The sequence below is a fragment of the Rattus norvegicus genome, chromosome X, assembly GCF_021556685.1.
Source record: "Rattus norvegicus strain SHRSP/BbbUtx chromosome X, alternate assembly SHRSP_T2T, whole genome shotgun sequence".
Taxonomy (NCBI): Eukaryota; Metazoa; Chordata; class Mammalia; order Rodentia; family Muridae; genus Rattus; species Rattus norvegicus.
In genome coordinates, this window is record NC_141554.1 from 161,014,832 (window position 1) to 161,027,329 (window position 12,498).

The 12,498-nt window shown below is 42.6% G+C and overlaps 1 long non-coding RNA gene across 1 annotated transcript; it reads right to left on the reverse strand.

Moving 5' to 3' along the window:
• Window positions 1-10,515: 10,515 nt before the first annotated feature.
• Window positions 10,516-12,337, reverse strand: LOC102548378 (uncharacterized). The gene is made up of 3 exons (XR_015647045.1): window positions 12,190-12,337; window positions 10,929-10,993; window positions 10,516-10,738 (listed from the first exon to the last, which is right to left on the reverse strand). It is a non-coding gene; the product is annotated as an uncharacterized LOC102548378 (long non-coding RNA).
• Between the last annotated feature and the right edge of the window lie 161 nt (window positions 12,338-12,498).

A 12,498-nucleotide genomic window follows, 5' to 3' on the forward strand; every position in this document is an offset into this window, starting at 1 on the left:
CTAGAACTTACTCTGTAGACCAGGTTAGCCTCAAACTCAGATCTACCTGCCTTTGCCTTCTAAGTGCTGGGATTAAAGGCATGCACCACCACTGCCTAGCTATGCTGTTCTTTAATATGAGGACAAATCCTCAGGCTTAGATAGGGCTTTGGAATGGAAAGGGAATACTTATTTAAGCCTCCTTTCAGGTCCTTGTGTCCTGTTGTGTTTCCTAGATGCTTTTCCCATAGAGTCTTGGCTAAACAAACTCTCCCAGCTTTTCTCCCTAGTCCCAACACTCACGGCTGCTATGGGTCCTTGAAGTCACTGTTAAATTGCCACATCCATGTCTAGCCTGCTCAGTCTGCATAGTCAGTGTTACAGCTTCAGGGGCAGAATCCAGCTAGGGGTGGGCAGTGTGCCTCAATCTCTAGTACCAGTGGCCCTGACATTTCAATGTCCAGTTCTCTGGCCTGCTTGGAAAGCGTGAAGGTCAGCTGAGATTCCCTTCCTTGTTTAAAGCCGGGTGCTTGTTTGTGCTGTGGAGAGCACTTTGTTTCTCTGCAAGTACAAATATCTGATGGTACGATGTGAGTTTGCTATGATTGGAGGAGACCTTGCTGCTAGCTAGAAGCTCTTATGTCCTTGACCCTTTACCTATGGTAGAGATGTCTGATATCACTTGGAAGAGGACAGAGGGTAGAGTAGGTCAAGGTACCTTAGGGGGAACACTGAAGTAGGTAGCTAGACCTTATCTAATACTCCAGATATATGCTGGTGGGAGCCCTGGATGAGAATTTTCTAGTCCTTTGTACCAACTCCAATCTGCTTTTTGAGAACCCATCAGAAAAGAAGGTACTGTGGGGAGAGTTCCCTCTCTGCTATCTCATCCGAGTATTAATGCCTCAGGTTCCTTCTTCAGCCCCTGAAGTCCCTGAACTCTACAGTCTCATAGATCTGAGGCCCAGGGGACTCTTGAGCCAGGGTAAATTATACTTAGATAGGAACTACCTCTATCTAGTCCTGCATCTTCTGGAAAAAGAAATCCTTGAAGTTCAATCCCTAGCCTTTATGGGGAAGGATCTATTTCCTGGAAACAACCTGTAGTGCCTGGGAAGTCCTTAGGGTCAAGAGTAAAAGGATGAGGGTCTGTAAGGAAAAAAGAGGCCACTTTTGAGCTGGAGAGATGGCTTGGTGGTTAAGAACACTGACTGCGGTTGGGGATTTAGCTCAGTGGTAGAGCGCTTGCCTAGGAAGCGCAAGGCCTTGGGTTCGGTCCCCAGCTCCGAAAAAAAAAAAAAAAAAAAAAAAGAACACTGACTGCTCTTCCAGAGGTCCTGAGTTCAATTCTCAGCAACCACATGGTGGCTCATAACCATCTGTAATGGGATCTGGCACCCTCTTCTGGTGTGTAGGCATATATGCAGGCAGAACACTGCACACAATAAATAAGTCTTTTTTTTAAAAAGAGGCCACTTTTTGTTTGTTTTTTTTGAGAGTTTTGTATTTTTAAGGTTTATTTATGTATGTGAGTACACTGTAGCTGACTTCAGACACACTAGAGGAGGGCATCAGATCCCATTACAGATGGCTGTGAGCCACCATGTGTTATCTTGGAATTGAACTCAGGACCTCTGAGCCATCTCTCCAGCCCCAAGACAGGGTCTTTTTATGTAGCCATGGCTATCATGGGACTCACCGTGTAGACCATGCTGGCCTCAAAGTCACAAAGAGCCACCTGTCTCTGCCTCCTGAGTGCTGAGATCAAATAAGTCACATCAACATGCCTGGCTAGAGAGGTCATATTCTTGTGGCCAATGAAGACACAGAATGCTATTCCATGGTGGAACACAAGATTCCTTTGTCTGAAATGTTGGGCTCTATTAGTTACATTCCTTGTTGCATTATAATTCCTGACAGAAGCTACTTATGGAAGGGGCTGGAGAGATGGGAGAGAAGGCTCAGTACTTCATATTAGCTGCTCTTCCAAAGAACTGGGCTTCTATTCCAATTACCCACATGGCAGCTTACAACTCTGGAGTTCTAGTTCAGGGGATCAGACATCTTCACATATGTGCAGGCAAAAATAGCAATGCACATAATTTTTTTAAAGGAAGGAGGGGTTTATTTTGGCTCACAATTTGGTGGTGTCCATCATGGCAGAGAAAGCATAGTGGCAGGAACTTGAGGTGGTCACATTGCATATTGCACAGGAAGCAGGGAAAGGTGAAAGCTGGTACTCAGCTTAGTTCCTTCTTTTATTTATTCTGGGACTCTGGCCCATAGTATGGTGCTACCTATACCCACAAAGGGAGGTTTCCTACCTCACTTGATCTTGTAAGTCTAGAATCTAGACTCTAGATCCTGAAAAGTTGACAACATTAACCATCAGAGAGGCCAAACTGGAAGAGTAGAACTAGAGGGGCCAGTTCCTCAGATTCCTGTGCTGTGGCTACTGGGGTTTAACTGTCTCTACATGAGCTTAATTCTTGGAGGCTGGTGCTGGCCTGAGGAGAGTTTACTAGGTGTGACCCAGTCTCAGAGGTCCTTGTGAGGTTCTCTGAGATAAATAGAGTTCAGAAGAGAACAGAGAGGACTGCAGAATGAAGTAGAGGAGCTACCAGGAGATGTCATTCAATGTTCTAGAAATTTATGAGTTCATGAAGAAACAGGTGTGGTAGGTTTGGAGTGTATACAGAGGTAGTACAGTGAGAAGGGAGGCTATTGGTTTCCTGCTTGCTTAGGTTTCATTCCCGTGTTTCTTTTTTTCTCCTGTTCTATTTCTTTTGCAGTACTGGACGTTCTTTGAGCGTACTCTGCCACTAAGTAACACTCTCATCCCTTATTCCCTATCACTCGTGTGCAACAAAGAAATGAAAAATTAATCAAAATGATGGGGCCTTTTTGGCATAAGGGTATCACTGACATGTAGCATGATATGAGATTATAGGAAGTTGTGGACAGGAGAATTAAGAATTTGAGGCTAGGGCTGGAGAGATGGCTCAGTGGTTAAGAGCTCCGACTGCTCTTCAAGAGGTCCTGAGTTCAATGTCCAGAAACCACATGGTGGCTCACAACCATCTGTAATGGAATCTGATGCTCTCTTCTGGTGTGTCTGAAGACAGCTACAGTGCACTCACTCTACAGTATACTCACATACGTAAAATAAATAAAAATCTTTAAAAAAAAGAATTTGAGGCTAGCATGGGCTGCAAAGCATTACCCTATCTTACAAGGAAAGAGCCAGGGGATAGGGGAGAGAGGAATAAAGGTCTGGAAAGTGGGATGATATTCAAAGAACAAGAAGCCATTAGGTAGATTTAGCAGTGCACACAGAATTCCAGAACTAGGGAGATAGAGATGGGAGGATTAGAAGTTTAAGGTCATCCTTAGTTACATGGTAGGTTTGAGGACAACCTGAGCTACAGGAGACCCTGTCTCAAACACCAAATAAAACAATGAAATCCAGAATCATGTAGGAGACACTGCTAGGTGTGTCTGTGAGGGTGTTTTTAGAGACATTTAACTGAAGAGGAAAGACCTGCCATGAATATGGGCAGCACCATCCCCTTGGTGCGTAAAAAATTAAACTAAGAGAAAGAAAGAAAAGAGAGAGAGAGAGAGAGAGAGAGAGAGACAGAGACAGAGACAGAGACAGAGACAGAGAGAGAGAAGAGAAGAGAAAAGGCTTAGAGAGATGGCTCAATGGTTAAGAAGAGCACCGACTGCTCTTCCAGAGGTCCTGAGTTCAATTCCCAGCAACCACATGGTGGCTCACAACCATCTGTAATGAGATCTGATACCCTCTGCTGGTGTGTCTGAAGACAGCTACAGTGTACTCATATACATGAAATAAATCTTTGGAAAGAAAGAAAGAGATAAATGAGTTGAGCACCAGCGTGCATCATTCTCTGCTTCAGTGTGATCAGATACCTTATCACCAGGTCGTTTTGCAAACTGTGAGCCAAAATAAACTCTTCATTCTTTAAGGTTTTTTTCTTTAGGTAGCCATAGTAATAAGAGTCACTAATACAATGTTCTTATGCCCCTCATTTACCTTGAATGGTCAGCTGGAAGCCAGCATGGACAGCAGATAGCAAGGTACCTCATTCATTCCCAGCAACAGGGTTCTGGCCCAGTCTTTTTCCCATAATGACCCCAGCAAAGATTGGATGCTATGTACCCATTGATCCTCCATTCTGTCTGTCTATGCAAAGATAGCATATAAATATGTATCCTGCCTCTCACTTTTGTATACAAAGTGTAGATTGCCTACACACTCCTTTTCCCTGGTCACATGTGTTACTTGATACCTGAACAGCTACATGTCTTCATATCATGTTGTTTGTTATGCTGCATAGAAAATATTACAGATATTGACAGTTTCCTCCCAGGGTTTGTCCTATTTTGCAACTCTAACAGCAGTATGAGAGCACCAGATCCCCTGAGCTTTGCCCACAGAGTGCCAAGCTCTGGATCTATTAGCTAAGCTTAAATGGAAGACACAGAGAAAGTGTCTCTCAAGTGTGATGGTTTTTAAAACTTACTGATTCTTTGTGAGTTTCACATCATGCATCCCAGTCCCACTTATTTCCCTGTCTTCTCGTATCTGGCCTCTGCCCTCGCAACCTTTCCCACAAAAGAAAAAAAGAAAAGAACAAAGCTTAGAAAATATCTCATCATGGAAGCCCTGGTGTGTCACAGTGCGCCACACAATATAATCTTTTGTCTACACATCTTCACTTGCAAATGTTCATTGCAATGAGTCATTGGTCTGGTTCAAGATCTCTGTCTTCTTGCACACCATCAATATTAGATGTTCACAGACTCTCTTCCCAGTTATCCTGTTGTGGCCCTGTGCCATTGAGATCTTACAGCTTTAGATCTGCACGTCTGGCCCTTTCACAAGCTGCAACAATTCACAGATGATGTAGATTTGGGGGTGGGCCAACTCAAAGCCTTGGATCTGGACCTGAGTGGTAACTAAGTTGATCAGCATTCTGGTTCTACCATATCCACACCACCAGGGTGAGCTCTCCAGAAGTGCTCATCTAGGCCATCCAATGCCTCCATCAGCTGGAGGCAAGGTCTGCCCTCCTGCTATTATGCCCCCAGAGTGTTTCACCTGCACCCATACCTCCAGAGCAAGTTTCACTGTGCTGCCCAGTCGAGATACTTGCTCATTCTCCTAAGTGCTGCAGCTCATGAGCTGGGTCAGTTACCTCTCATGCCCTTGGGATGTCTCACCCTTGCCTTCACTATCAGGGCCATCTCCAATATATTGCCCTTTTGAGGTGCAGGACCTGCTCTCTCAAGTGCTGCAGCTGGTGAGGGGTAGGGACAGCTCACCAGCTCTCATAACCCCAGGGCCAGCTCTCTTGACTGCCTCAGGTGGTTAGGGGGCAGAAGTGTAAGGAATATATATAAATCTATCAATAAATCATATATGTATGATTTATTGATAAATTTGTCTTGTTTGTTTGAGACAGGGTTTCTCTACCTGCCTCTACCTCACCAGTGCTTGGATTAAAGCTGTGCTACTACCTCCCAGAGAAGATTTATTTATTTTTATTTTATGTGTATGGGTGTTTTGCCTGTGTGTGTATTTGTGCAGCATGTGCAGTGCCTGCAGAGGCTGGAAGAGGGCAAAAGATCCCCTGAACTGGGGTTATAAATGGTTATGAACACAGTATGTGTGCTGGAAACTGAACCGAGGTCTTCTGGAAGAGCAGCAAATACTTTTAATTTCTGAGCCATCTGTCCAGATACTGTTTGTTTTAAAATGAGGTCTTATGTTACTGGCCCTGAAGTCATTTATGTAGCTGAGGATGGTCTTCAATTCCTGATCCTCCTGACTCTACCTTCCTAGTATGGGCACTATAGACATGCACCACCATGCCAAGTTTGGGTGATCTTTTTGTTTGTTTGTTATGTTTCTACATCTGTGTCTGAGTGTGTATGTGTGTGAGTATGAATATTATCATAGTGTATATGTGGATCAGAGGACAACTTACAGGATTCCATTCTTCCTTTGTATATAGGGGTTGTAAGAATCAAACTCAGGGGCTGGAGAGATGGCTCAGTGGTTAAGAGCACTGGCTGCTCTTCCAGAGGATCTGGGTTCAATTCCCAGCAACCACATGGTGGCTCACAACCATCTGTAATGGGATCTGATGCCCTCTTCTGGTGTGTCTGCACAGACAGCCACAGTGTACTTATATATAATAAACAAATAAATCTTTAAAAAAATAATCAAACTCAGGTCCTCAGATGTGGCAGCAAGTGCCTTTACCCACTGATCCATTAAATGATATTGTTAGCCTCTCTAAAAAATTTTTTTAGATTTATTTGTTTCATATGTATAAGGGTTTTGTTTGCATGTAGGTAGATATTCACAGAGGCCAGAATAGGGTGTTAAGTGGAGTTACAAATGGTTTTGAGTTACCAAAAGGTACTCAGAAGCAAATCCAGGTTCTCTGCAATAACAGTAAGTGTTCTAAACTAATGAGTCATTTCTCTAGCCCTATATCTTTAAAAAAAAAATCCAGAATCTAGGTACCTTCCATGTATGAGGAAAAATAGTCTTTGTACCATGTAATATAAACATTTTCCTGGTTTTTCATGTATCTTAGGTTGTTATTCTTCACTTTATTCATTGAAGCATTGTCTGCAAATGAAGTCAGTACTCACTGGTATGGCTAGTCTGGTTAGCCAGCTTGTTCTGGGGAACTCCTGTCTCTGCTTTCTGAGTGCTGGCATTATAGGAAAACTACACCCATGCAGCACTTATATGTGTGTTGGGGGTATGGATTCTGTTCCTCTTGCTTATATATCAAGACTTTTATTCACTGAGCCAGCTCCTCATCCCAGACAACCTAAGAAAAAATTATTTTCCTGTTTGTCCTTTTGGTCTTATGGTTTGTACATTAGAAAGATCCTCTGCAGCCCCTCGGTTCTGTGAAGACTTGATGATCCAGCATAGGGGAATGCTAGGGTGCTGAGGCAGGAGGGGGTGGGCGGGTGGGGGAGGGAGCATCCTCACAGAAGCAGGGGGATGGGGAAGGGATAGCTCGGGGAGGGGATAGGGGGTTTAACTGGGAAAGGGGATAACATTTGAAATGTAAATAAATTAAATAACCAATAAAATAAAATAAATAAAAAAGTTCTTCTGTAATTCAATATTGTAAAGGGAGTGATTGATGTACTAATAATTATCCAAGAATAACTCCTGCAGACTCTCTTTCTTTCTCTGCCTCTATGAACCTAGGAATACAGTAGGGAAGCACTCTACAGCTCATCCAAAGCACACCCTTGCATATTTATTATATATCTCTGTCCCCATGAGTTTTAGAGGTTTGTTTCTGGTTTCTTGTTTGTTTTTGAGACAGGGTCTTGCTATGTAGGTGGCCTAGATTCCAGGTTTGAGCCACCATGCCTGGCTTTATTTCAGGTTGAAAATTGAACTAAATGTACATAGGATAAAAATCCAGGAAGTGAGTCAGTGAAAACCCAGAAGATTAGCCTCTCTAAAAAGAAGGGTCACACCTTAGAAACAGGGTTATACTGACTGGTGGTAAAAGCATTCTAGATTTGCTCTACCAAAGCTTAAAAACAGACCAAAGAAAGGATTATGTGCATCTAATAACTTAACCACCTGCCAATGTCTAATACTCTTTTTAGGAAGACAACAAATCCAGACATTCAAACACACAAGAGTCATGAATGTTCAGCATGTAATCAAAGATCCTTTGCTAGAAGAAATATAGGCTGGGGAGACAGAAAGAATTTCAAAAGATAAAATTAAAAAGAATATGGAGAGTCAATATAGAGCCATGCATCTTTAAGCCAAGAACTCAGAAAGTAGAATGCAGGAAAATCAGGAGTTCAAGGCAGTCTTGTCCACATAGTGGGTTCAAGGCTAACCTGGTATTCATAAAACCATGCCTTAAAACGCCCTAGGTGAATAAATAGATACATAAATAATTTAAAAATCTGGGCATAGTTGCACAAATATGTAATCCCGTTACTCAGAAGACTGAAGCAGGAACTATCACTATGAGTCTGAGGATAGCTGGGGCTACATATTGATATCCATATTGTCAGAAAACAAACTTACATGGTAAATATGTTTGCCACCAAGCCTGATAACCTGAGTTCAATCCATGGGAGCCGCATGATAGAAGGAAGGAACTGACTCATACAAATTAAGTTATCCTCTGACATCCATAATACACTGTGGCATATGTATACACACACACACACACACACACACACACACACACACACACACACACACACCACAGAGGCCTAAATAAGTAAGTAAAAAAAAATAAAAGGGATCTGAATGTCTTGGTGCATACTGGCAATCAGAAACTGGCAACATCCATTAAAAAATTAATTCTTGGAGCTGGAGAGATGGCTCAGTGGTTAAGAGCATTGGCTGCTCATCCAGAGGATCTGGGTTTGATTCTGAGCGCCCACATGGTGGCTGATTATTGTCTATAATTCCAGTGCCCTCCTCTGCACTCAGAGTACTGCATGCTCACAGTACATAAATATAGATGCAGGCAAATAATACATACATATACATTTTTAAAAGTTTAAAAAGTAAAATTCATTCTTTCTGGATGGTGAAACATGCCTATGATTCCAGCAGTTGAAAAGCTAAGGCAAGGAGGATAAAGAATTTGAGAGCAGTGCTGGAGACTTGTTTCAGCAGGTAAGACACTTGGGTCTTGTACAGGACCAGGGTTCAATCCCCAGCACCCACATGACAGCTCACAACTGTCTGTAACTCCAGTCCCAGGGGATGTGATGACTTATTCTGATCTCCAAGAGCAGCATCCTTGTATGTGGAACACATATAGAAATACAGAAAAAGCAATCATATATATAAAATAATAAAATAAATAAATCTTAAAGTTAAAAAAAAACACTTTGAGGTAGAGCAGGTTTGTAATCCCTGCTAATCAAAAGGTTGAGTCAGGAAGATCAAGAATTCAAAGCCTTGGTAGGCTACAGTGTGAATTGAAAACTAGCCTGGACAAGTACTAAGACACTGTCTTAAAAAATTAAAAAGATCCAGGTGTAACGATGAACACTTAATCCCAGCATTCAGGCAGAAGAGGCAGGCAGACCTCTATGAGTTTGAGGCTAGGCTGGTCTACAAAGCGAGTTCCAGGGCAGCTAGGGTTATATAGTGAGACCCTGTCTTTAAAAATCCCAAATAAATAAGTATATACATACATACATACATACATACATACATACATACATACATACATACATACATGGGATAGAGAGATTGCTCAGTGCAGAAAATACTTTCTGTGCAAGTGTGAGGATTGGAGTTCAAATCCCCAGAATCCACATGAAGCCTGTCGAGCATGGCAGCCCACCTAGAATCCTAGTGCAAAGATGGGATCCCTTGGGCAAATTGGTTAGCCAGACTAGCTGAATTGGCAAATTTTCTGTTATCATAAGAAACCTCAATATATAAGGTGGAACATACTTGGGGAAGACATTTGACATTGACCTCTGATCCCCACATTTGTGTGTCCCCACCCATGAAAAACATACATATGCACATGCATGCCTACCACATGCATGTGTTATCCTCACCAAAAGGCTGAAAATCTAATTCAGTAGTAAAGCATTTGCCTAGTATGCCCAAAGTTCTAGGTTCAATCCATAGTATAGAAACTAAAAGGGTTGGAGACTTAGCTCAGCGGTAGAGCGCTTGCCTAGGAAGCGCAAGGCCCTGGGTTCGGTCCCCAGCTCCGAAGGGGGAAAAAAAAAAGAAACTAAAAAAGACAAAAGAAAACAAAAAAGACAAGCCTGGGCTATACACCATCTCAGAACAGCACATCTGGGACTTGTCCTTCACACCTATAATTCCAATTACTCTTGAGGCTGAGGCACGAAGACTACATGTTTAAGGCCACTCTGGGATACAGGGTGAGTTTAAGACCAACCAGGGCAACTTATCCAGACTCTCTCTTAATGTAAAAACTGAAAAGAGGAGCCAGGTGTGATATTAAATACCTCTAACCCCAGAATTTGGAAGGCAGGGACAGGAAGATTACTGAAAGTTTAAAGACAACCTAGAATGTTGGTCTACATTCCAGTGAATTACAGAGGTACATAGAAAGTGTCTCAAAAATGCTAAAAGAAGGTTTGGGGAGCTGGTTCAGCAGGTCAGAACCTTTGCTCTATAAGCATGAGAAAATGAGTTTGAATTCTCAACACATATGTAAAAAGTCAAGCATAGGCATACATGCATCCACAGACACAACTTTGGAGGAGCAGAGACAAATGACAATAAGTCAAAGAGCAGAAGACATCAAGTGTTCTGATCTGGCCCCATGCATGTGTACAAGGGTACAGATGCTTTCTACACTCACATACTCACACACATGAATACAAAAGAAGTGTAATCCCAATTTTTGGAAGGTGGTAAAAAGGTAGGAAGAATAGGAATTCAACAACAGCCTGAGCCATATGATCATATCTATAAACAAACAATGACTTGAAATATTTCTAGTAATGTCTTAGGGCTTTATTGCTGTGAACAGACACCATGACCAATGCAAGTCTTACAAGGACAACATTTAATTGGAGCTGGCTTACAGGTTCAGAGGTTCAATCCATTGTCATCAAGGTGGGAGCATGGCAGCACCCAGGCAGGCATGGTGCAGGAGGAGCTGAGAGTTCCACCTCTTGTTCCAAAGGTAGCCAGCAGAAAATGACGTCCATGCATCTAGGACAAAGGCATTAAAGCCCATACATACAGTGACACACCTATTCCAACAAGGCTACAACTCCTAATAATGCCACTCCCTGGCCCAAGCACCTACAAACCATCAAAAGTAATATTATGCAAACAGCCTAAAGAGAAAAACAATTCAAAAATTGTCACTTGATAAAAGAATAAATAAAACATGGCTTACCCATGCAACAGGATATTATTTGGCCCCAAAAGCAAGTCTTGATCCATGGTACAACTCTGAAAAATCTTGGAAATATTAAATGAATGAATGGACATAAACTACATACGTTTTTTCTTTTTTTTTCTTTTTTTTTCTTTTTGGAGCTGGGGACCGAACCCAGGGCCTTGCGCTTGCTAGGCAAGCGCTCTACCACTGAGCTAAATCCCCAACCCCTTACATACGTTTTTTAAAGATTTATTTTATTCATATGAGTACACTGTAGCTGTCTTCAGATACACCAGAAGAGGGCATCAGATCCCATTACAGATGGTTGTGAGCCACCATGGGGTTGCTGGGAATTGAATTCAGGACCTCTGGAAGAGCAGTCAGTGCTCTTAACCACTGAGCCATCTCTCCAGCCTAACTACATACATTTATATTGTATGATTCCATTTCTGTGAGATATCCTTAAGAGGCAACTCCACAGTCAGTAAGGGCATGAGTGCTTCCCAGAGCTTGGATATATATATATATATATATATATATATATATATATATATATATACACACACACACACACACACACACACACACACACATAATGCATGCATACATACACACACATATATACACACACATCTTTAGGGATTATATTAAAATGCAACTGAACTGTCTGTGTACATTAAACACACGACTCATATGAAAAGTGAATTATATCTCAATAAAGCTGTTTACAAGGGGAGAAAAGAGGTTAGAAAGATGGCTCAATGGTTAAAAGCACTTGCTACTGTCGCACAGATTTGAGTTCCTAGCACTCATTCAGTGGCTCACAACTGCTTTCAACTCCAGCTCTATGGTGTCTAATGCCCTGTGCTGGTCTTCTTGGGTATGTGCGTGTGCACGCACACAAAGGACAGCTGTACCTGTGGAAAATAATCTTTAATTCCAGAACATGGGAAGGTGAAGCTGGAGGATCACTGTAAATTCAAGGTCAGCCTAGGGCACAGTAGGAGGCACTATCTCAAAGCAACATGGAAAAAATGCAGATGTGGTGGCACAAACCCATAGTGATTGGGAGGATGAAGCAAAAGGGTAGTCAATTCGAGGCCACTCTGTACTAAAGGGAAAAGAAATGAAAGAAAAAAAGAAAGCAATGGAATTGAATCCCAGATTCAGCAGATTCAGAGTCATGGTGACTTGCTGAGGAAAGAACTAGGTGAAAACGGCTCTAAGTTGCAGTACTCCAAGCTTCGTGGCAGGTATTTGCATGTCATTAACTCACCAATTTATGGACCATTGGGGAAAGAGTCCTGAGTTAGGGTGCAATCTTTGCTCGTGCGGTTTTGATGGGCCAGCCAAAGCAAAATCTTGTGACCTTAGCAGGTGGCCCGGGGCTGCTGGAGGCGCGCGCTCCAGGCCCAAGGGGGTGTGGCTCGGCCGCGCACGGATTCCAGGGTTGCTGGAGGCAGCAGGCAGGGAGATGGGGGTGTAGTGAGGCCGGCGCCTAGGACTCAGCCATTGAGCGAAGGGGACTGTTTCTCAGGAAAGGATCCCCAGAGACCCAATCAGAGGTTTGCTCTGTGCATTAGAG